Source organism: Gorilla gorilla, chromosome 4, assembly GCF_029281585.2.
Source record: "Gorilla gorilla gorilla isolate KB3781 chromosome 4, NHGRI_mGorGor1-v2.1_pri, whole genome shotgun sequence".
In the NCBI taxonomy this organism is placed as follows: Eukaryota; Metazoa; Chordata; class Mammalia; order Primates; family Hominidae; genus Gorilla; species Gorilla gorilla.
The window spans coordinates 87,951,899-87,978,273 of NC_073228.2; the positions used below are offsets into that span (position 1 = coordinate 87,951,899).

Sequence of the window (26,375 nt, forward strand, 5' to 3'; positions counted from 1 at the left end):
CAGTACAATAAGACGTTTTGAGAGAGAGAGAACACATTCATCTAACTTTTATTATAGTATAGTGTTATAACAGTTGTATTTTATTATTGTTATTGTTCAGCCTTAATGTATCCATTTTTAAATTAATCAATTTATCAATTAATCAATTTTAAATTTATCATAGCATATGTAGGATTTGATGCTATTTGTAGTTTCAGGCACTCATTGGGGGTCCTGGAACATCTGTGGATAAGGAGGGACTATTGTATTTGAACATAAATTGGAGACGATGCAGGAACCTGAAAAGTCAATTTATATAAATACTTATTTGTTGGAATCTATCTAGATCACTCATACATATTCCAAGTAAGACTTTTTTTGGGGTGGTTTGCCATGAAGCAGCACTATTTACACCTTTTCCTATAGAAAACCCTTGCTTTTGTTCTATCTTTTGATTCCAATTTCTACATTATTTTACATTGTAAAAATTTAGTCTCCCATATCATGGAGAGTCATTTATAAAATTTTGGTAGAAAAGTTGACAACTTCTTTTTTAAAGTCTAGATCCTTTCTTTTTGAAACTGATGGAATTTCAGTGGTTCTATTTTATTCACATGCTCACTTGAGACCCTCATATCACTCTAGATTAATCAGACACAGCTTCCTTTTCCAAAAGGGTGTTATTTTCTTTTAGATGCTACTTCTATAGGAAAAGGACCTTGTTTGATGTCTATGTTGTCTCCTGTGTGACTCCAGATAAGCAAGACATGGCAATGAGGGGGTGTCCCATATACTTTACCCTGCCAAGGACTGATAACCCAATGGAGTGTGTTCATTTCCTGCTTCGATTGATTCTTCCCTCTCAGATGACAAGTTCGTGGAATTTGTGGGAACTCTGCTCTAAGAGTGGTAGCCAGGTGTGTTGCTAGTCACCCACATCTAGGCTGAGAGAGAGTAACTAGCCACCAGCATAGGACACACTAGCTGTGTGCATTCTGTGGTTTTCTCAGAGGGCAGACGACGTGGTTGCTGGCTCTGTGTGGTTGCCATTCACACCTACTTCTGGACTTGAACTGGCAAAAAAGGAGTATCTATTGCTATTGAAAACGCATATAACCACTCTTACTGATGATAGGCTTCAACAAATAGTTCCTGGGAACTTACTGCAGGCACAGTGTTAGAAACACAGAAGCAACAGAAGCAAGACAGCAGGTTCTGGCTCTCAGAAAGTCTGTTGTTTATGGGTGAAGTCAGCTGTAAATATATAATTATACACTCAGTTATTGTCTACAAGTAAACACATCATTGGTGTTCTTTTTACTTCTGCTTGGTTATAAGAAAAAATTACTTTAGAAAAGGGAAAAATCTTTCAAAACCACCCAGCTAGTCTCACCCCAGGCCTCTCCTGTGGGCTACTAAGCTGCAGCCACACAAAACACCTTCCTGAACATACCATTCATTCCTTTGCCCCCTTTCTCTTCCAGGAAAGTGACTCCTTCTTTAAGCCCCAGTTCAAGTGTTACCTTATCTGTGGAGCCCTCTTCAACTTTCCAGTGAGAGCAAATTGGTCCCTCTGTTGTGTTTCCTGGAACTTGGAGAAAGCAAAAGGCATGAACTTTCCTTTCCAGGAGTAGGAATTCAGAGCTCTTGCATTTGAAGTCCAGCTCTGCTACCTCTTGTTGTGTGATAGTGGACTACTTGCTTAAAGTCACCAAGTCTCAATTTCCTCAACTAAGGTATGGAATAGGTTGACTGTGCCCCTTTGTGAAATAACACCAGGAGGCCTAGTGTATAGTAAGCACTCAGGGTTTATGTCTAATAATATCCTAGTGGCTGCAATTCATCTCTTAGTAGTGTAATTAGTTGTATATCTGTCTTCTTCATGAATCTGAGAACGAATATTTAAAACGTAAGTTAGAGCACCTTTCCCTCTGCCCAAACTCCTACAATGGCTGCCTTCCCACTTGGAGTGAAAATGAAAGGCCACAATGACCTACAGTGAGGCTCTAGTTAATCTGTCCCTTTTTACCTCTCTGCTCTTGTCACCTACTACTCTCTGGCTCTCACTCCACTTCAGCCACACGGCTTTCATGTTGTTCTTATAAGTGAGCAGCCTCCTGCCTTTGAGGCTTTGCTCTTGCTGTTCCCTTTCCCTGGAATGATCTTTCCTAAGATGTTCTTTGGGTTTACTCCTCTATCTCATTTGCTGTCTTCCCTGTCACCTTTCCCCAGTCACCCACAATTGATGTATTCTCATTTTATTTATTTATTTATTGAGACAGAGTCTCACTCTGTTGCCCAGGCTGGAGTGCAATGGCGCAATCTCAGCTCACTGCAACCTCCACCTCCTGGGTTCAAGGGACTCTCTTGCCGCAGCTTCCTGAGTAGCTGGGATTACAGAAGCCCACTACCATGCGTGGCTAATTTTTTTGTATTTTTAGTAGAGAAGGGGGTTTCACCATGTTGGCCAGGCTGGTCTCGAACACTTGACCGCAGGTGATCCACCCATCTTGGCCTCCCAGAGTGCTGGGATTACAGGCGTAAGCCCCCACACCCAGCCTAATTGCTGTATTCTTCTCCCCACACTCCTTAGTTCATTTTCTTACTTTATATTTCTTTATGGCACTTATCGTTGCTGTGTATCTAGTTTACTATCTACTCACTCTACTAGAATATACAGTCTATTAGGTAGAAGTAGAACATATATAGTGTCTCTTTCTTTCACCACCAAACTCCTGAGGACCTCGATGAGTGCCTGGGGTCTAGTAGGTGCTCAATAGTTACTGTTGAAAGAAAAAAGAGGGCTGGGTGCGGTGGCTCATGCCTGTAATCCCAGCATTTTGGGAGGCTGAGATGGGTGGATCACCTGAGGTCAGGAGTTAGAGACCAGCCTGGCCAACATGGTGAAACCCTGTCTCTACTAAAAATACAAAAATTAGCTGGGCATGGTGGTGCAAGCCTGTAATCCCAGCTACCTGGGAGGCTGAGGCAGGAGAGTTGCTTGAACCCCGGAAGCTGGAGGTTGCAGTGAGCCGAGATGGAGCCATTGCAATCCAGCCTGGGTGACAGAGAGAGACTCTGGCTCAAAAATAAAGGAAGAAAGAGAAAATAAATTGCCTCCCCTACCCCTTGGAGTCTGTGCATAGTTTGGTTTAGAGGAGATACTGAGTAAACACTAATTTAGCTTTAAAGAATTCCTTGTGGTAGGTATTTGAATTTACAGATTATCTCATCAGTTTGTATCTTTAAAAGAGACTAGGAAGGATGATTTCTTGTGTGAACAAGTTTTTGTATTCCATTGAGCTGTGGATTTTCAGTGCTTGTATCGGGGTCATTTTTAGAAACCCCTTATGAAAGTGTTTATTATTTAGTGCTTTCCTCCCACAGCACTCACCTCACAGCTAGAAAGTGTATAAAATGTTATTTATTTTGCATTGAGAGGGGTGAGTGTATGTGTGTGTTTTCTCCTGTGTCTGGAAGCTTGAAAGAAGGTAGAACTTATCTTTGCACTTGTGAAATTTTTATTTGGGCTTTTGAATCATAAAAATTTTTCATTAAGAGGTTTAGATCATCCATGACTAGTTTTTACTCTAAAAGGCAGTGTCATATTTACAAGGGCTTAGAAGGAATAATTCTAGTGCAAGGTCGGATTGCAGCCAGCATTTATAGTAATTGGCTTTCCCATCATTCCATGGCTATTACCATTTAATAATTAAGTCTGCAGCCAGGTTGCAGGGTCATGCTTTCTCATTTGTTCAATATTTTAAAATATAAATTATGTGATATTATCTGAAAAAAAAATTCACCCTCCTAATTTTATTCTTTTGGAATGTGTCTTTCAGTCTTGAAAATATCAGTGTTTATCCTAAATATATTAGTAAAAACCTTTTGTTCAGGTTACAGGTGATGTGTATGCTTATATACAAATACACTGCCAGAAAAAGACAACTATATATGTACATAAATATAACATTTCTTTGATAGCAGGGGAAGTGAATAAGCAGAGTATTAGTGATGCTCAGGTATCAGTTACTCAGAGAAGTACATGTTACAGATTTCTAATAATTAATTTTTTAAATGGCCACAGAGCCAACAATTTGTGAAGTGCCCAGATTAATTTTTTATTATGTTTTGTTGCAATATGATTTTTTTGCTTGATCACTGAAAAGGAAAAAAAAAAAAACAAATCTCTTTTACTGATTCAATGGTGTAACACCAAATGTAAAATAAGCCACTAAACATAAGGTATACGTCTGTGGGTGGGAAATTGCAAAATTTAAATGACTTTATTATCAAAGGAAAAGGCAAGAAGAATAGAAAAGAGTTCAGTTCAGTTTAGTATGGGGTATTTGCATATGTGAGTGTTCTGTGCTCACTTGCAGGTCATTGTGAGTTGTTTTTTGTTTGTTTGTTTGCTTGTTTTTTCACTGTTTGCTTTTATTGGGAAACGGACACAGGGCATATCAAGGAGTGGGAAGCCAGTTGATGCCTTCAGGCAAGACCCACAACAACTGCAGCCAGAATCGGGAACACCTCCATGGCCAGGCCTCAGCCCAACACCACAAGGGTATGGGCAGAAGAGGTCCACCTTTCCGTATTGTGGTCACCAGCCTTTTGCAGGAAAATATGTGGCCCCATAGTGAGGTATGCTTCTTTTGTCTTGCGCCTGCAGTTGCTAGAAGCAGATTTGTGCCACTGTGGGGTGCCTTCTGGAATGACCTAGAATGCCACAGTCACCCTATTAAGGTGATATTCACAGATGTCAGCAGTGTCTTCTACTGGGGACCAGCTATTGGAAAACTTGCTGAAGGAACAGGCTTTGTTTAGTTGATCTGGGACTTGGTCAACCAGATTGACCTTCAGATAACAGGTGATATATATTGTGTTTCTGGAGACATTAGCAAAGTGGAAGACATTCACTGTGAATGGGAAAGCCTGGTATAATAGGGCTTTGAAGGCAGAAGAGGCATCCAAGAGACCATCCACAAGACAGCTGTGGAAGTCAAGGGTGGTGTGGAGAGGCACTTTCTCCTCTCTACTGACACTGTGGTGGTGAAAATGGCTCATGATTTTCTGAGGACCAGGCTCTTTAGCTCAGGTCTGTCTGCTCAGCCTGAAAAGGAACCATGAGTGTCATATATAAAAAGTGACTTTCTCACCAGGGCTGAGGCCATGTCTGTACTCAGAACCAATTTAGCATGTAAGAAAAGATGAGAGCGAGAGAGAGAGAGAGAGAATCTTTGTAAACCTTACATGTATATTTTATTTTCTCTTAATAATTTTATCATCACTTAGTGACAAAAAAATATATTCCAGAGAAAATGACCATCCCTTTTAGTAGCCTTGAAACTATTTACAAATTGCCCTCTCTGGGTCTCAGTTTCTTTATTTGTAAAATGAAAAATGTTAAGGTGATTGTGAAGATTAAATGATTTCATAAATGTAAAACATAACTATGCCTGGTTTATAGTATGTGCTTCAATGAGTATTAGCCATTTTATTGTCAGGGTGGTTGTCATTTTCTAGCCAATGAGTTTGTTCTGCAATTCATTGTCATAAGTAGTGACATTAAATTTGACGGCCAGGTGTGGTGGCTTATGGCTGTAATCCCAGCACTTTGGGAGGCCGAGGTGGGCAGATCACGAGGTCAGGAGATTGAGACCATCCTGGCGAACACGGTGAAACCCCGTCTCTACTAAAAACACACAAAAAAAATTAGCCAGGCATGGTGGCGGGCGCCTATACTCCCAGCTACTCAGGAGGCTGAGGCAGGAGAATGGCATGAACCCCGGGGCTGGAGCTTGCAGTGAACGGAGATCACGCCACCGCACTCCAGCCTGGGCAACAGAGTGAGACTCCCTCTCAAAAAAAAAAAAAAAAAAAATTTATCTGGGCGTAGTGTCACGCACCTGTAATCCCAGCTACTTGGGATGCTGAGGCAGGAGAATCGCTTGAATCCCAGAGGCAGAGGTTGCAGTGATCCAAGATCCCACCACTGCACTCCAGCCCGGGTGACAGAGTGAGACTCTGTCTCAAAAACAAACAAACAAACAAACAACACAAAGAAAAGTTTGACCAAATCTCTCAAGGGAACCATATTTTGGAGATAAGATAATGTATATGCTACTGTACTCAAATCCAGCTCTGTAGCAATTATATTTGGAGTCACTACTGTTGCATGAGGTAAGCACATTTAAGATCAAGGAAACATTTTATTATTCACTGGAAGAACTTCAGATATTTCCTATAAATAAATGGTTCTCAAATTTCACTGTGCAACAAATAGTTTATTTCTAGAGCTTTTGGTTTTAGGTTTCAGATTGAAATTGGTGAAGTCTAGATCCTTGGAAGCATTGAAAGAGAAGCAGGGACAGGTAGGAGACTGCAAAAGATGACAGTGATTTTGACTAAATGGCATTCTTTACACTTTCAACGTTACATTTGAGAAAACATATTAAATTTACTTTCCATTTTATAGCTAATTTGAAAATCTTACAGAGGTTTCCTCTTGTACCCATCTTATGAGTTACACGGCCACCATTTCTAGCCTTGTGGATCAGTACAAAACATTAGTAATAAGAATGATTCACTTGGTGTATTTCTTTATAAAAATGTTGAGGGATGTTTTGCTTTACTAATCTCATTTCTCTTGCTCTCATAGAATTTGAGAATCACACATTGACTAACAAGTCAGATTTAGAATGTGATGTGAGAGCATGTACAATACTCAGGATGTGAATGAAAATTATCTTTCTAATAGTTATTTTATAAGCTGCTTTGGCATATAAGAACATTATTAAGAACAGCAAGATCTCAGTTCTAAAGCTACATTTTTCTTTTTTAAATTCAGGATTCTGAATTCTGGATGAGTACTTTTCAAGGTGAATGGTTGCAATCTCAAGGTGGGTTGCAATGGTGTAATTTTTTGAAAAGTAAAAAATCCTCCAACTACAGAAATTCAATAAACTTTGGAACACTTGAAATGAGCAATTGGTGAGTGGCAATAGGATCTATCCAATGAATTGCAGGCAATACCCACAGACCGTCTCTTCCTATTGTAAGTTGTTATTTTGCATGTTTTAAAATGTGGACATTGGTACAAGCTACAAATGGAGGCCTTTCATATTCAAGCATGAATTTGCCCATTTAACATTACAGACCTTTCCAATAAGGGTATGTACAGTTTCCATCACACCTGTAACTAAATTTGACCTTGTTTTGTAAACATATCACCTTGTTGTATGTATGCATTTGAAAAAACTCATTTTAATTTGAAATATATAATTTAGTATATTTAGCTAAACTTTAATACATAGTGACTCAAGAGATATTCTCACAAATACCTCAAGCAAGGAGGCCATTTGTAAGACATCCAAAGACAAGTGACCACAGGCATGAGGCCTGGGCAGGGGATTTTGAAATAGCAGCCAAAGTAAACTGTATCTTGTTAAATGAGCATGTTATTTAGAAACAAAGTTGCCCTATTGAGAAGTGTACTTTTGAAATGTTTCCAACTTTGGGGTGACATTAAGCAAAATAAGAGTTAAAATGGAGTCCTTCAACCTTGTACTCTGTTAGAAGTTAGGCATCAGGCTCCTCAGCGGAGATACCATTTTAGGATTGGGATGGAGAAGCAGCTGAAGAGAAAGAAAAGCACTTTGCTAAGACAGGATATGCCTATGTACTCTGTCTCCACAGCTGCATCCTCAAAGAGGATAAATGAGAGCATATTCTCTCATTAATCAACCAAGAGGGATCACACACACAGAGAAAGGATCCAATCAAGTTGCGCGGATGTTTTGGTCCGTAAGTGCAATCACTAATTGCCTGGATATGTGCCTGCAATTCTTAGAGTTGGCCCAGGGCCGCTCTTGTTGGGAATCTAGTCAGACTTGCAAGATCCAGCTTCCCAAATCCTGTCGATAGATAGCTAGAGCTTCCGATCTTGACACGCTCAGCTATCTCTTGCTAGATTTTCCGGAAAGGAAGTGGCAACCGGATTTTAAGCAGCTTAGAAACTTAATGGCTGAGGAGATAGGGCTGGGAATGAAATGGAATCCCACGTCTTTCAGAACAGCCTCACTTATTTAATTTGGTTTATCTCTGTATTTTTTTCTTTACATCATGTGTAGCTTTTACTTATAAAGAAAACATGTTGAAGACTCTACATTTAACGAATGTCAATGAGACCGTTCATGTCTGCTTTAAGCTAAGTTCCTCATGAGCCTGACAGAAAAGCTATTTCCAGTTTGGAATGAGTTATAAGGCGAAGCTGTGCAGTGGGATCTAGACAGCAATTCTTCACAGCAAGATTTTATTATTTAAAGACACACTGAGAGAAGCTTTGATTTGTTCTGCTGTAAGGGGCCCTAGATTCAGTCTCTGCTCTCACCCTTTGCTTTCTCTTAGAGGAGATGGAGGCTGCAAAGGGTCAATAACTCGCAGATTACTCTGTGGTAGATCCCAAACTAGTTCCCTAGTGTTTTGGTTCTCACCACAGCGCTTCAGTTTGAAGTGAATTTCCAGATAATTCATATTCAAATGTAAGAACCAAACACATTCTGAAATAAAAGATAATTTTTCTCACAGAACATTTTGCTTTCTTTACCTCTATTAGAATAGTCCATTCTTAATTATTCGCAATGTATATTTTAAAAGACGAATCCACATCTACCATAAAGTGATGGAAAGAATCTATAATGTATTAGCTATACTTTGAATTTTACTTCCGGTAGGCACATTATAGGAAGGTGGGTTTGGTTGCAGATTGAAAAGAGACAAGGCTGTTTTATTAAAAGCTTTGCCTTTTTGCATGTATGTATTTCTCTTCAGCTCCCTAAACACGACAAAATTTGTTCTTATATCCTCCAGGTTATGTGGACAAGTGTCGTGAGGTGGGATTGGGTGTCCATCCCTTGGACAAGCTGTGTAGCCTCCACATAGGCATAGTATATTTTGCTGAGACTTTCAAAGATGCATCTGGAGAGAAGGTACACCCAAAAGACTAAATTAGAAGATAGTAACTGATAGGGTTTGGATCTGTATCCCCATGAAATCTCATGTTGAATTGTAATCCCCAGTGCTGGAGTTGGAGCCTGATGAGAGGTGATTGGATCATGGGGCTGGAGTTCTCATGAATGGATTAGCATCATTCCCTACGTGCTGTTCTGGTGATAGTGAGTGAGTGAGTGATTGTGAGATCTGGTTGTTTAACCAGATCTCTCTCTCTTCCTCCTGTTCCAGCCATATGAGGTGCTCGCTCCCACTATACCTTCCACCATGACTGTAGGTTTTCTGAGGCCTCCCCAGAAGGTGAGCAGATGCAAACTGCTGTGTTTCCTGTGCAGCCTGCAGAACCCTGAGCCAATTAAACCCCTTTTCTTTATAAATTACCCAGACTCTGGTATTTCTGTATGGCAATGCAAGAACGGACTACTACAGTAATAGAGATGTTAAAAACATTTGTAAAAGAGGGACTGTATGCATAACAGAAAACAAGGGAGAGATTCTGCCTTTGCAGATTTGAATGCAGCAGCCAGGTTTTCCTCAACAGATTTTGACGTCATGGAATAGTTTTAGTTTTTATACATCTTGTTTGTTTTGGAAGTTTCTGAAAATTTTACCTTCTTGAAAACCATAATTTTTCTTCAAGAATGTAATCTTTGTGACTTAAGAAATTATTGTATATTGAACCCAGGTTTAATAGAGCCTCAGAAAAAAAAAAAAGAAAAGAAAAAAAAGAAAAAGAAAAAAGACAGTGTGAGCCATACAGCAAGTGGGAATCAGTCCGAATGCTCTTCTTGTCAATAGAGTTAAAAGGCCCAATCAATAGTAGGACAAAGGGGCTGAATGGCTGTCACTGGCAATTTAATACCATTCCATTCCACCTCTTCTTTAGACCTCTCTCTCCTTTACTGTCAGCCATATCACTTTGTAAAGTTAGGTTTTTTGAGATTTTTAGGATGGCATTGCTGGTGGTAAATCCATGCAACCAAAAGCCACGTGTACCCTAAAAGCTACTGAAATAAAAAAATTAAGAAAAAATATGTTAATTAAAAAAAGGAAATAAGCATGTTAGGTAGTTTTGGCAGGAAGGACAAAAATTTTGGGGTGGGGCTAGAGTAGGGCTGGGATGTACGATCAGAATGGGGCAGAGATGAGCAGGACTAACTCACAGAAACTCAAGGAGAGAGAAGGTTGCCACTCAGTCAGGAAGTGTATTTTGCATGAAACTCTGGATTTGAAGAGGAAAGAATATCTTTATGAATTCTCTTTGTGTGTGTGTGTGTCTCTATGATCAAAACTTTAGTCATAATAGCTTTTGACTCTCTTAAAATTAAAATAGACATTTCTTGTGTTTAAAAATAAATGCACATTCATTGAAAAAAAATACTGAAAATACAGAAAAGTGAAAAAAGATAACTCCTATAATTCTATAGAAATAAATACTGTTAACATTTTAAAATCTTCTTTCCTGCCCAGTAGTCACAGAAATATATTTTCAGAGCCACACCTTAGTGGTGGGATGGTAGAAGAGGCCTCCCAACAGTTCAGACTCTCAGGGATCCAGTGTCTGTGGAGAATTTAAGAGCAATAATAAAACCATTAGTGAATTTGCTTTTATTAAACGCCATAAGCCTATAATTCTAAGTATCAGTAATAAAATATTACTATCTTCCAAGGAGACACACTTCCAAAGTCTTGCCCTTGGTATGCTATTTTATTTTTGTTTTGACAAATCAGATCATTTTGTAAATATTTTTTCAATATGAAATGAATCCTGAACATTTTCATTTGTCACTAATCAATATGCTTTTATATTACAAATTTTACATTTGCTTATCATGTTATCATATTAAGCAAATTTTATGTTTAAGCAAGATATACAATATTTACAATATAAGCAAATTTTACATTTGCTTATCATTTATTTAAACAATTCCCTATTTTTAGTTATTTAGGCTGTTTCTTGTTTTTCTTTTTTACACTTGATTATTTGTACTTATGAATGGAACTATTAAGTCAAACTGTATGGAAAAAATATAAGGCTTTTAATACATAGAAAATTTCACTGTAGAAAATTGTTACTATAGGCAATCCATCCAGCAATGTGAGAGAGCAGACATTTCTCAACAGCAGTGCCAACATTAGAATTTATCTTAAAACAAAACAACACAAAAACATACAAACAAAAGACTTGGGCAATTTGACAAAGCAATTATTGTATCTGATTATTGTTTTAATTTACATTGCTTTGACTAGAAGTGGGGCTGAGCATTTTTTTGTATGTACCATTTTTATTTCTGTTCTTATAGTCAGCCTCTTTACGTCTTTTAACAATCTTTTCTCTCTTTTTAACTGGAGTGCATGTGCGTAGTCATACAAATCTTTGTATGTTAAACGTACTGTTACCTTCTGTTTGTTATATCCTTGAGATACTTTTAGGAAGCTTATCATTTGCCTACAGATTCTACTGATTTTGCTTCTGAAACTTTGAGTTAAAAATAAATCTTTGAAGTTAATGCTATTCTATCCTATCTTTAATAGTTTCCAAAAATCAGCAGTGTAATTACATTCCTTCACGTCTTCTTCTAGCATTTTCTTCTTTAAATTCAATGTTACACTTAATTGGGAATATATCTTTGAGTGTGAAATAGTGAGTCCGTTAAGACACTTTATTGAATATCAGTCCATCCTCTCCTCTCTGATGTGAAATAACATTTTCATATGTATATATGCATAGTTGGGTTTTGGAGCTTTGATTTATATTCCACATATTCTATATTTATGACAGCACCATTATATTTTAAGAATTGTTCTTCTATATTTCTATATCAAGCACAGCATATTTCCCTCAATAATATATGTATAAAATATTTTCTTGTATTTTTGTCAATCATTTATTCATCTAGACATACTGGAAAATCATACCAAAAAATCCAAAAAAGAATTCCTAAGAATTTTATTAGAATTACACCAGTTTCTAAATTTATTGTGTTATAATTTCAACATTAAATGATTTCTATTTTAATTTAATGAGGTTTTTCCCATAAGTACTTTATAAATGCTTTAAAAATACAGTTTTTATAGAATTAGCAAATAGTTTTTCTATTTTTTAAAAAGCTAGAGAGATGCACTAGAGATATATTGGTCTTCCCCATAAATGGGTTTTGAAAATTTCTTGTATTTCTGACTGTTTAACTACATTTATGTTGATATTTTATTATGGGGCACATAAAGGTCAATGAGTCTTGTATATTTATTGAAAACTCTACCTATTAACAATATAAAATAATGAATTTCTGATGTGATGTTTTTCCCTGGATTTGTTTCTTCTTAGGCTGATATTTACTATCACTGTTTTCTTTTATTTACATTTTTTCTGATCAGTTTTTTGCTCATTCTTTTACTTCAAATCTTTTACCTAATTTTATTTTAGATACTTCTTATACAAACAGCATTTTTATAATCGAGGAAAATAGTATAATTTAAGATCCAAATTGACTTAAACAGCATCTGTCTTGAGGAACTAGGGGAAGATATGGTAACAGGTGGTAGCATAATTTATATTCCTGAAAAAATAAAATATCTAGCTCACTTGCGTTTACATAATTTTATAGAAGAGGGAAAATGAATTTTGAAATTCCAAAGCCTATTCTTCTGGGCCTCTAAAAGATGAGACCAAGAGTACAAGGGTTGTTTGAATAGTGATATTATTGACTTTGGAAGAGCAAAGATAGGATGGAAGCCTATTTGTGGCTCAAAAGCTAGATAAACTACTCTTCTAAGAAAGGAGGGTTGTTGAGTTTTCTACAAGCACAATGGGTAAGGAGTTCTTGGAATTCTGAGAGGGTTGGAGATTGGCAGGGAGTTTTGATGAAAGAAGGACATACAACAGGGTGACGCAGCACCTTCCACGGTACCCAGGCTTCGGTGATGACTGCAACCCCTACCACTGCTTGTCTGTGAGGATGGGAATGGGGAAATTCAGGAAAAGAACAGGAGCAGAAGATGGAGAGGCTGGAGGTCAGATGAAAATGAGATTCTGAGTTCAGAAATGAAAAGACTGTGAGCCCAGCAGTAACTATAGGTATATACCATGCCAGAGCATTGAGCTTGTAAAATATGGGATAATACAAAGAGTGTTTGTTTGTTTTAATATTATAGGAGAGTGTTATTTTATAATCTCACCTACATTTGAATTACATATATTTGGGATTTTGTTTGTTTGTTTAACTTAGCCTGGCATTCTTTACGTTTTAATAGGAAGCATAATTTGCTTATATTAATCACCATATCTGATATATTTGGGCTTCTTACCATCCCATTGTTTTCTATGGTTACTTGTTATTTTACCCTACCCTTTTCACTTCCATGATTTGGAAGCTACATGTGCTGTATATTTTTAATAGTGGTTACATTTGACATTTAAAAATATTTGGACTTACTGTTTTTGCTTAATATTCAATGTGAAGAGTGAAGCTGTAATTAGAAGTTAGGTTAAATGAAAATTAAGCCTTACTTTATTTTCCTTCTCCTCTGCCTTACCACTTCTTAGTGTATTATTAACAATCACTTTTCATTCTTGCTCTGTTGTGATTCTTATTTATCCCTTTGTGAGTTGAAACAATATCTAATCGTTTTCAGAAAGGGTACATGAATTTCTTTTTTGACCACTTATGACTAAAATGCCTTTCTACTGCTTTTTCACATGAGCAGAATCAAAGATGAAGAAATAAATCTTGGGTTTAACTTTTTTTTTTCTTCTCAAAACTCCATAGCTATGGCTTGATTGTTTACTGGCATCAGTGTTGGGAAGGAGATATCTAAATCAAACTTGAATTTTGTGTTCGTTTGAAAGTGATCTGCTTTTCTATGTGGTAATTGGATGCCTCCCAGCCCCCGATGAAATGTAAGGGTCATAGCTAGGATATGTTAAATATTGTCACTTTTCATTATTTACATTTTATATTTGCCAAATCCCTTTGATAAAGATTTAGGTCTTCAGCTTAAACATTTTTTTAAATAAATTTTTAAAGTTAATTTTGCGATTTCTTAAAAATTGTTTTTCTTTTACCTGGAATGCCTATTATAGGTTGAATTCTCTGGTCTTCCACATCTAACATATTTCACTGCATTATTTTCATCTATTAGTCTTACTTGTTTGAGTTCTGGGTTGATTTCCTGAGTTTACATTCTACTACAGTAAAATAATCTTAGGCAGAATCCAATCTACTCTTCATTCTCTTTATCAGAGCTCAGAGTGCAGGTAATAAGGGGGTGCATTGTCTGAAGAGACTTTAAAAACAATAATAAACCCAACTAAAATCAGTTTGCTTTTTATTATCATCATGTGCTAACAATTGTAATAATGGTGACTTAAGGTATAGCTTGAGTCTTCAATCCCGCATTTCAATAGTGATTGTAAAAATTAATAATCAGATCTATAGTTATTTGTCAGTTTTCCTATGTGATCACCTGGAGTTTTTATTTGTGTTTAAAATAGAAAGGAGTGAAACAGAGTGAGAACGGCAATGTAATCATATTTTTCTAGTAAGCACAAAATTTAGTTCATGAATAAAATATTTTCCTGCATTTAAATATTTTTTAAAATAAAACTTTATTCCATTTAATGTTAACTGTTTTAAAACTAAAAAGAATAAGTAAAATAATGATTATTACTGATTATTACATGATTATTATTTTTGCCATATAGAGAAAGGTGGTTTAAAAATTATCTACTCTGGTTATCAAATGTGCTAGGTATGCCACTGCCAACTATGATGATAGCTTCTTGTAGTTGCTCATTCCATGAAGAAGTTTTATCAATTAAGTTTTCTCTTTGGGACAGCAATCTGTTCTTCAAGAAAGTCCCCATTTGCTGATATTTCTTTCTCTGATTGCTGACTGTAGAATAGAAACTCCATAAACTGAGATGCTGCTTGGCGTGGCCATCTGGTGTACCCCGACCTCCTTTCTCTCCCTGTGCCCCCAACTCTGTGTGAATGGAACCATGTGGGATTTGTTCAAATTCTCCCACACTTATTTCCTAGGTAAATTCAATTTTTGCATGTCTCTAGGTCTCTCTTAGTCCAGTCCTGTCTGGACTCTATCTTGAAGAAATTCACCAAAGCTTCTGATTTTTGATGGCATCTTTTCTAATTTCCAGATGGGTGGAAGTTTTTCCCTATTTTTAATTTTTATTTCCATAGACCTTCCATACCTCGAGAGGGTAGTGGGAAAACATCTTTGCTCATGTCACTATTTTACCCCCAATTCTCTTCTTATTGTTTTAAATACCCCTAATTCTCCCATTAGATTCATTTCTGGAAGAGGTGTTAACAAACAAGGTACGTGTGTGTGTGAAAGTGTATGTGCACGTGCAGCGTGTGTGGGTATTAATTTTAAAGACTGCAGCTGCTCAAAGGAAGCACTTGAGTAATCCTATAATTATAGTGTACTGAATAGTTTTAATGAATTCATGCAATTTAGATTTTCTTTCTTTTAATAAAATTCATGTAGGAGTCTGAATAAGGGTACTGTTATGACAGATTATTGACTTAGAATTTTTTTAAGTCGAAACATGCTTGTATTCATCAAAGAGGATACCCAGGAAACAGCTTTAACTAATTCAGGAAATATAACTTTTATGATGCCAAAGAGAACACCCACAGTAGCTTGTAGAGGCAGCAGAACAGGTTAAGAATTATTGTTTTGAAGCTGCACGTTCAGAATCTGTTTAGGGAATTGTGGTATACCTAGGACTTTAAAACTCTTTATTTCTAGTCTATATTTTTCAGAGTTGATGTTTTTCTACTCGTAGATTTATCCAATGTAATGTAACTTTGGTAAAATTGATTCTATACAATGTATGTGACTGATACAATGCAGTTGAATCCCTGAATCCCTGGCCTTTAAGGCATTAGCAGCAAGCCAGTAATTTTGACTGCAAGTACAGCAAGGATGTCCAACTTCTGGGAAAGATCAGAGGGATTTAGATAGTTCAGTACTGAGATAAGAACCAAGGGTTAATAGGCAAAATCCTGTTACTGAGATAGTATAATTTTCTAAAATTAATAATTAATTTATTTGAAAAATTAATATTTATGGTGTTAAAAAGGTAAGTCCATAACGAAGGGAGAAAGAAGGCTATTTAATAAGTGCAAAATTTTTAAATAATAATAGTAACTTACAGGACAAAAATAAATCATTTGTGCAGGTGGGGGCAAGGAGATATTTCAAATTCTAGCTTCCTCTGCATCTCTGGCTTATGTTCTGAGAGTATGTCTCTCAAATCCACTTCACCACCTCCTATGCACATCCTTTGCCCTATCTCCAGTGAACGGTGCACCATTTCCTGAAAACAATTTTCATAGCATTCTTCCTTTGTATATATTAATCCTTCTGCTTGGAATGTCTTTCCCATTTTTAATTGCCTTGAAAATTTCTACTTATGCATCAGGGTCCAGTTTGCATGTCCCTTATTCTATAAAATTTTCTTACCAAGTATAAGTACACAGTGGAAGTTACTATGATCCCTGTGCCCACAATAAGCCATTACCTTCACCACTTCCAGTATTTTGTTCCTACTAGCTTCTGCTATATTGTTTGTAATGTGTGCCTTTTTCATGTCCCTCTCCACTGGTTTTCATACTCCTTGAGAACTGTATTTCAGTATCTTAAACAGTGTTTGCTATTTTGTAGAAGCTCAAATAAGTTAAACAAATGAAGTGAATAAAACAATTCTATAATATTAGATTCACCTTCATAACACAGACAAAGTAAGTTGTCTAAGAAAGATGGATGTGTTAATATAACTGCATTTATTTAACTCAGGAATAAAGAAACATTAAGAGTGCTATAGTACCTTTGGAAGGTGGGCTTTCTAGAACATTGGACTATTAGAGATACAGATAACATTTAGGGGGAAATAAGGCACTTGACAATGCTTTTTCCTTGTAGATGAGAAAACTCATTTATGTTAAATTTGGATCGGGAACAAGGATGTTTGTTAATAGTCTCTTCAAAAGAAGTATATAGAACATGGGTGCAAGTTTTTCTGGATTGGTGATGAAAGACGGAATGTAAAAGAGTACTGGTATAGCAAGTATTTTTCTTCTTTCTTAACGCTGGCAGGATCTTAAAGGCAAAGAGTATCCTGAGAAACTGAGTAGAGGAAACAGAAAACTCACCCTAAAGTTATGTCGTTTCAGCAGCATATTCTATAACACCACCTACAAGTGATTCATTTGGTATCCTTGACTGAATAAATTAAGAATTTATAGCAGGTGTACATGTATGAGCTTTCTCTGCCATCTGTGATCCACCTGCAATGCTGAAAATTATTTATATAGGATTGCATTGATCATTTTCATCAGCACTGCTCTTAACCAAAGATTGTACAATGTGGAAGGTCTTTGATTTCAAAGAAAAGCTCTTCAGACCCCCAGTAAAGTATTAATGGAAATTAAGTTAATGTGTATTTAATGTGGATTTGTAAATGTGTCCACTTTTAGGGTATTCACAAACATGTGTGGCTTGCTTAAGATTATCTGATAGTTAACCTATGACCTAGTTGATCATATCTGCACCTGAACTCAACCTCTTTATGGTTTTGCCCTTTCTGCTTTGAATGCTAGCTCCCATTTCTAAAATTGGTAGAAACGTAAGTGGTGTATTTCAGATTCTGTCTCTGCCTTGGAAAACTGTGGCTCTAGTAGCTGATTACAGGAAGCTTATTAACCATTGTGCTAAGGCACATTTGTGTGCCTGAAATGGCATGGATGAGACATTGACCTTTTCAATCCCCAGAGTGGCCAGAAGTAAGCCCTATGATGGTATCTCTGACTACAAGCAGCCTCATACTTTCATCTGAGTCTACTGTTTAAATGCAATTCTTCTTTTATGTGTGCCATGATGTGAAAAGCTTGGAAAGCACTGAATTGTAGCATGTTGTTACTGAAACCCATGAGATGTATCTGTAAGAGAATTACACGAACATTGAGAAGATCACAGCACGGTGGCCAGGAGCTTGGACTTGATGACATGCTGCCTGAGTTTGAATCCCTGGTCTCTTCTTTACTAATTGGACAACATTGGATGAATACTCAGCTTCTCTATTCCTTACTGTTCTTAACTGCAAAATGGAGATAATAACAGAAGCTAGCCTATAGGATTGAGAAGATTGATTAAATTAATGCAGCTAGCCAGAGGTCTTAGAACATGCTTGACATACAGTAAAGGCTATGAAAGTGTTTACTATTATGATTGACTTTCTTGGTAAAGAATATGTTTAATTAAATATCATATAGTTGAAAAGAACATTTGTCTCTGGCACTTAGATTGCCATCATAGAGATGTTTTCATCTGTAAGAACTATGAGCAAGCTCTCTATGTTCTTAGTTATTCGGGTAAAATGTATAGTGCTAAGGACTTCTTTTCAAATTCTCATTTTATTGATATCAATCTGTAAGCAGAAGCTTCAAAGTCTAGATAAGTTTTATAAAAATTAAAATATTTTTTTCTTGGGCCAAATCATCTGTGACTTAAATAGATTCATGATAGAAAAACAAAACAAAATAAAACAAAATGGCTGAATTGTAATAGTTTGTAAGCAGATCATTCAGTTCACCATAATGTTCCACTGGGGAAAAAACGTGGGGAGCAAACTGACACTGACGGCTCCATCATTCCTATGAGGGTAGTCAGGTGATGGTACAGGGCGTCTGCTTAGGAAAATAACGTGGAAATGGGTTCCAGAACTTAAGTTGGTTTTATATGTGGGCCTGAGAGTGGACACCCCTGTTACTTAAAAGCCGAGGTCATGCCCCTGACAGGACATTTTCTCATCAAAACAGTCTCCTATACCAAGCAACATTTTTAATAAGACTTTAGGACTTATCTTTGATAGATTAATATGAGCTAGAGGTCCCAAATGGATATAAAATTATGATTGAATTGACTCAAACTATAAAATTTCATATTTGAAAATGTGTGAAATGTGATGATTATGACTCTTTTTTGAACTATATGTGGCACGTGTGTAACTTTTTGATTTGTAGTTAAAGCTGACAAGACTTTAATCAATAGCATCTTTATTAGTGGTACCCAAAGAATTGTTATACAAATTGATACCATTAGGGATCTTTCTTTCTACATATGCCATTATATTTAAAGGATACAAACAAATATTTTTTTCATCTCATACTGTTAATTCAATGCTTCAGTTCATTTCAGTCCAACACACATCGGATAAATTCTCCCTCCCTGAAAATTCTCTACCCATTAACTAACATTGTGATCAAGTCATAAATTAATCAGGCAGTTTATTCACCCCACTGCTGCAGTCATTCTCCCGTAGCAACTTGGACGCTTCAGAGAGTAAGTTGACTATGGAAGTGCACAAAATGGCATCTTAATGACCTGAAAGAGCTAATATAGTTCTGTAAGTGCCTAACTAAATATCACAGAGTGACTTGGACGCTGGAGAGAGATTGGCTCATTATTTCACTCTGCTGAGCTAAATCATTTGGGTTCTCTCTATTTGCCGTTGGCATTTCTCTTTTCCTTTCTCTGCTCATGCATAAAGGATATTGATTTAAATAAAAGATACTGTAAACATGCACTTTGTTAGGGAAGTCTGACTATGCAAGTATAATTTCAAAGGTCAGAGTTCTCCCCATGCTTGATTTACATTAATTTGTGCTTGAAGAAAATGCCTACTTGAGTAAATAAATTTTTAAAAAATTTGATTCACATATTGTTCTGTGCTCTTGTATCATGTTCTCCCAGAACTGATCAAAGAGGAAAATCATATTTACTGGAAAACCTCATACTTGGAATCAGCTCAATGTAGTACAATAGATTAAACCTCTGGGAAAAATAAGGAGCCTGAAATTTAAGTTTGTCTGAAAGAATCTGGAACTCTTCCTAAAATGTCTTGCCATAGTGAAGTAAACCGTTTTTATTTTTAAAGATTATTTTACAGCTTTCTAGGACAACACACTTTTTTAGTTCCACAAGAAATGTTAAAGGTGTATCTTTACTGACATGAGAAAACTGACAAAAATAAAAATAAAATGATATAAATATGGCCTGTATATTGCAAAAATGCCAAATAATGTAATGCATTTTACTCCAACAAAAATTGCCTTTAAATGCCACTGTTTTTGCACATAAATTCACTTTTCAGGGCTGATTTGCTCATATTAAAATGTTCTGCCATCAATAAGATTAATAAACATTAGCTTAGAGGGCTGTTCCTCCATTTTCAATTGTTTATTTAGCATTTTATTACTTTAGTTACTCTGTAGAGCCAAAAGATAAATGTGAATTAAATCTTTGTAAGCTAATGACCAAATATAGTTGACAACAGTGACATAAGCACACAATTTATTAATTAGGCAGTATCATATATACATATTTTTAATCTGGGTGGGTTTTTTTTTTTTGGTTTGTGTGTTTTTGCCGGACAGATTTGTTTCCAATTTACAGCTTTATGTTTTATTAGATAATTGTGAAATGGGGATAATCATTTCTACCTGAAAAATTGTTGGGAAAATTACTGATAATAATGGTGACCAGTCAGTGATCATTTTATTGTGCTCACTCTTCCTGCAACATGCTAAGTACCACATTGTTTTGTTTTAACCTTATGACAAAACTTCGAAGTAGATAGCAAGATTGTTATACTTACAGATGAAAAATTGAAGTCAAGTGATGTAATATTCAAGACCACATCGCTATGAAATTGTAGAACCAGGAAGGGAATTTTCCCAGTCTGACTCTCAAAAGAAAAAGAAAAAGAAAAAAGAAAAAAGAGCTTAACCACTGAATTGAGTTGTTGCTAACTCTGGCTGTGAGTAATGTTTTCAAAGAACATAGACTGTTGCCTGGACTCTGATCTGATAGGAGCTCAGTAATTAGTAGCTATAATTAAACATCATTATTGTTTTAATATTTAATAAAAGTCACCTTAATTATTGAGAATTTAAAATTACTGCTGGAATTAGTGAGGTTTTACTTGTCTTGGTAGTTGTAATTCTAGACCTACCATCAGCTTACGTTGTTGCACTACAATATTTCTGATAGCATGTGTTTTTCTGTGCTTGAATTCGAACTGTAAGCCCAATACTTGTTTCACTCTCAAATCCTCTGGCATTATAAATACTTTTGACAAATTTATAGTCATTCAGTTGTCAGATGTGAATATAGAATACAGAATCAATTCTATATCTGTTTTAGGCACATGTGGGTCATTTGTTTACTACTCCATTCCCATAAGATTTCTTTTTTTTTTTTTTTTTGAGACAGAGTCTTGCTTTGTCGCCCAGGCTGGAGTGCAGTGGCGCGATCTCGGCTCACTGCAAGTTCCACCTCCCGGGTTCACGCCATTCTCCTGCCTCAGCCTCCCGAGTAGCTGGGACTACAGGCGCCCACTACCACGCCCGGCTAATTCTTTTTTGTATTTTTAGTAGAGACGGGGTTTCACCGTGTTAGCCAGGATGGTCTCGATCTCCTGACCTCGTGATCCGCCCGCCTCGGCCTCCCAAAGTGCTGGGATTACAGGCGTGAGCCACCGCGCCCGGCCTCATTCCCATAAGATTTCTTTAGGCTTCCAGTGCCTAGTTCATAAAACTTTCTTTCATTCACTTGAATTATTCCCCATACCCCAATTTACATCCCTTCACTTCTGCTTCTTCTTTTTTATTTACTCCATACTCATTTTCCCCCATAAAATTGTTATAGTACAGAACATACATAGTACAACTTTTATGTCACTCTACATATAACTTTACTATTTGCCTCTGTCTCTAGATGTTGCTAAAATCCTCAATAATGTTTCCCAGGAGGAGAATCCTAGAGGCAGGTAGTTCATATAAAATGCTTTCTGCATACACTTAACTATTACTCAGACATTTGTAGTAGTTTTGTTTTAAGGTGAGCATAGTCCTTTTTTGTTTCATGGTATGGGTCATTTTTTCTTCATAAATGCTGAAAGTGTTGTGCTCAGGTACGGAATTATGATGAGGCCTTGTAAACCTGAGGTGTACCTGATATTTTCAAGTCAAGGAAAGCAATTCTGACCTAGAAGTAGACCTGGCCATCTTTTTAAAAGTAAAATGAATAGTTGTTGCTAGTTCTGCTGCTCTTTAAATTATCATGTTTTGAATTATATTTTTTGGAATAGAGGGCTGGGAACAAAGATCAAAAGACTATTTAATTTCTATGAGGGCATTATTCTGTCATTATGTGCTATAGACCAGAAGGTGTTTATTCATGCCTAAGAAATGTAATAGGCTAAAATGTATATATGTATGTGTGTATATATATGTAGAGTTTTGTATATATTTGTATATATATACATGTATTATATATAATGTGTGTCTATATGTACAGACACATAAAATCACATGAATTCTAAAGTGATACTTACATTTATACAAATAATATACTATATGTATTATATATTATAGAGTATGTCATGTAATTCAGTCAAATAATTCCTTTTATTTACAAAAACTAGATATTTAACTATATTTTTATTTGCCTTCAGTTATATGGTAAAAGCTCTAGTTTCACATTTCCCTGTGTGTGTGTGTGTCTGTGTGTGTGCATCTATAGAGTTAATGTATTTAATGTAATAAAGAGTTTTGCTATTTCATCTTTTCAATGGTATTATGTATTTTTAATGTTCATTATGATGTCAAGTAATTTATCTCTCACTTTAAAAGAGAGTGCCTGAAAAATGGATTTATTTCTATCAACATAACATTCGGGTTTATCATTATTTCTTTTTTCTTTTTTTTTGAGATGGAGTCTCGCACTGTCACCCAGCTGGAGTGCAATGGTGTGATCTCAGCTCACTGCAGCCTCTGCCTCCTGGGTTCAAGGGATTCTCCTGCCTCAACCTCCCGAGTAGCTGGGATTACAGGCACCTGCCACCATGCCTGGCTAATTGTTTTTTTTTTTTTTTTTTGTATTTTTAGTAGAGACGGGGTTTCACTATGATGGCCAGACTGCTCTCCAACTCCTGACCTCATGATCCGCCCACCTCAGCCTCCCAAAGTGCTGGGATTACAGGCGTGAGCCACCGCGCCCAGCCCATTATTTCTATTTTTTAAGTTTAACAAAGTCAAATAGACAGTCAAATACTGCATGTCCTCACTTCTAAGTGGGAGCTAAGTAATGCATACACAAGCACATAGAAAGTGGAATTACAGACATTAGAGATAGAAGAAATGGGAGGGTGGGAGGAAGGGTGAGGCATGAGAAATTACCTAAAGGGTACAATGTACACTATTTTTGAGTGGTGATTACACTATAACACCCAGACTTCACCACAGCAAGATATATCCATGTAACAATACTACACTTGTACCCCCTAAATCTATAAAAATAAAACTGAAAAAAAAACACAGAATCGTATAACTTTAGAGTTGCAGTGAATCAGAATAGGAATAGGTTATTTAATCAGACTCTTCATTTTACATGATATTTAAAACTGAGGTGTGTGGGTATGTTTATGTTTTGATAAATGAATAATTAAAACAAAATGCTTGATACTGAAGTGTTGGGGTTTTTGAGCGTCTTTTTTAACTCTTAGGATTTTCTGTGACATTCTAACTAGGAAGGAAAAATTATCCATTACTTGGTTTTCGAATTCCTTTTAAAAATTTTATAACAGCATCACTTTCTGGGAAAGCGTCTCCTAAAATGGCCTGAGGTAACCTCTATGGGATAATGGTTTATAAATACATTTTAGTTAGTTTGGTTGTAATTATTGACACATGAGTGAAGAACCATATTTTAAGTTCATGGATACTGAGCTTAGTGAATGATGTTTTGCTTTATAAGAGTCTGTTGGGGGCCATTACGAATAATGATGAGGAAAGAATGTATATTTGCATCTATAGTGCATGCCCCACGGCAGCAAGGCCTTGAGAAACCTCACTGTCCAGGTTCCATTGCCTGAGTGGCATTGCAGACTACCCTCCCCAGCAGAGCCAAGCTGCAATCAGCGTGTTGCTGCAAGGATCATTACCTTTTTGACACCACTTTTATTGCTTCTTTCATCCTAAATTTCTTTGAGGATGAGTTTTATTCATTCTATAACTATAATACATCTAGTTTTGACATCTTTTATCAGTAATTACAAGAGAATCAGTAGCATGGAATTTGAAGCAATTCAGATATTTTCTAACTCAACTGTGTCTCTTGCTTATGTAGAGCTTTTGATATGAAACACGACAAGCAAACTTTCCTGTTTTGTCTAGTGAGGATCAGGGACAGAGAATCTGCTGAAAATCTCCTAATTCGAGACAACCTTTGCACACTCTTTCTAAACCAACACCATCCTCATCTTTCTCTATTTCTTTATTTCTACTTTGTGTTCCTTCTAGCGTGTGTCAGTCCTTGACATTATAATATTTAATTATTATTTCACTCTGTGTATACTCAATAGAATGTAAGTTTTATAAGAATAAAATTTTTATCTATTTTCTTCACCATTGACTCTTTAGTGCCAGAAATCTGTCTGGCACATTTTTATTGGATGAATGAATGATTGGATTCTGAATATGAGAACTTTGAAACTTTGAAGCTTATATACATTTAGTATATATATGTAATCACTTTATAGGTTGACAGTTCCAGGGAAGTAGGCTACAGCATTCATCCCGTACTAATTCTGACTATGTTCTAGGTTTTAGGATATGTGAAGATGAATAAGATAGAATCCCTGCCCATATAGAACTTATCAACTCATAGACCATTCTAGTAATCTAATTTTCTGGGGCTGGGCTTAAAAACGGTAACAGTAGAAGGGCTTCTTTTGCTTATAGAAAGTGTAGGATGCTATATTCGAATGTCGTGAAACATACCCACAGTAAATCCCAGAAGAGAGTTAGTCTTAGGAGTTAAGCCACTGTTCATATCAGACATGAATGAATGCAATATTAGCATATTAGCAAGGGGTGGTAATTTATTCACCCGATAGCACTTATGATAACAGTTTTTATTAAAACTATTGATTGAACCTAATGTGTTCTTTGTGTGTCAACATATATTTATATCTGCAAATTACCTAGAAGGGAGCACAGGAGAAGATCAGATTTGTGGGGGATTAGGGGTCAGGCCTGAGAGAAGTCTAAATGGAGTGTAGAGTTTCATCATGAATTTTAGTCTTATCAAGGAGGAAGATCTGGGGTAAGCAGGGAAGAATGTGAGAGGCCAAAGCACCTAGTAGATGGCATTAAAGGGAAGAGAAAGTCAAATATAGAAGTGATGATGTACCAAAGAATAGTGTTTATGATTTAGGACTTTCCATAGAACTTTAGGTTCAATTCAGATATTAGAAATCATCTAGGTTAATCCTTCATTGTAGAGATGAAGAAAATGAGTCCGAGAGAAATGTGTGGTGACTTGCCTAAGGACAGTTGCTAGAGCAATGAATATTTGACAAGCTTGGTTTTATAATCATTCAACATTCATTTATTTCTTTTGGTAGCAATCTCTGTGTTTTGTTTGAGGATCGGTCCTTCTTTTATTTAAGGTTTTGTGGTATATCAGCCCCATTCCCTGACTCCAGGGGGGGAGTAGAAGACCTCAGCCTTACCCAATCAGAACACCCCATTTCCCTGGACACACTGTTGGTCTCAGTATGACTCAAGTTACATAACTTAAGTAATGGATTGCTACTCACAATCTTTTGATCTGAGCCAGGGAAGAAGTATTCTCTATATCTAGCTTGACTCGAACTTGAAAAGATGAGAAGCTAAAGCTCCTTCAACCATCTTACTATCACCAGGTAGAGGCTGTCTGTGACTGGAGCCAATGCAGAAGCAGAGGGAGCAGAGGGAGCAGAGGATTCTGGAACCTGGTGTCAATGGAACCTTGGCATAAAGCAAAAGAGAAATATTATCACCTCTTCTGGAATTCTCAGTTACCTGAGCCATTGAGCTCCATTTTTTATTGCTTATACATGCTTGGACTAAAGGCTGGATTTGTTTGGTTCTTTTGCAATATAAATGCCCTAACTGATACACGGTGGATTCCCAGTTCAGTTTTCACCTGTTCGGTGGTTGAACATGTTCCTTTGTACCCTGACATATGGATGGACAGTCACATAGAGGGAGGTGCCTATTTGTTACGATTAGTTTTAGTCCTAAGAGAAGGCTATGAAAAAATTATTATTGTGTATAAGTTAATAGTACCAAGTCTGAAATAGAAAACCTGATTCAAATCCCATTTCTACTTCTACGACCTTTGGTAATTTCCTTAAACTCTCTTCAACTCTTTCAGATGCAAATGGAGATAATAATTGTACTTTTATCTTGAGATCATTGTGAGGATTAAATGAGATTTTATGTCTGTAGCACCTATCAAAGTCCAGAACA

At 36.4% G+C, this 26,375-nt stretch overlaps 1 long non-coding RNA gene across 1 annotated transcript; it reads right to left on the reverse strand.

The window, feature by feature from the left end:
* Positions 1-1,143: 1,143 nt before the first annotated feature.
* LOC129533452 (uncharacterized) lies at positions 1,144-25,859 on the reverse strand. The gene is made up of 4 exons (XR_008679710.1): positions 25,682-25,859; positions 10,493-10,552; positions 1,503-1,570; positions 1,144-1,233 (listed from the first exon to the last, which is right to left on the reverse strand). It is a non-coding gene; the product is annotated as an uncharacterized lncRNA (long non-coding RNA).
* Positions 25,860-26,375: the final 516 nt, after the last annotated feature.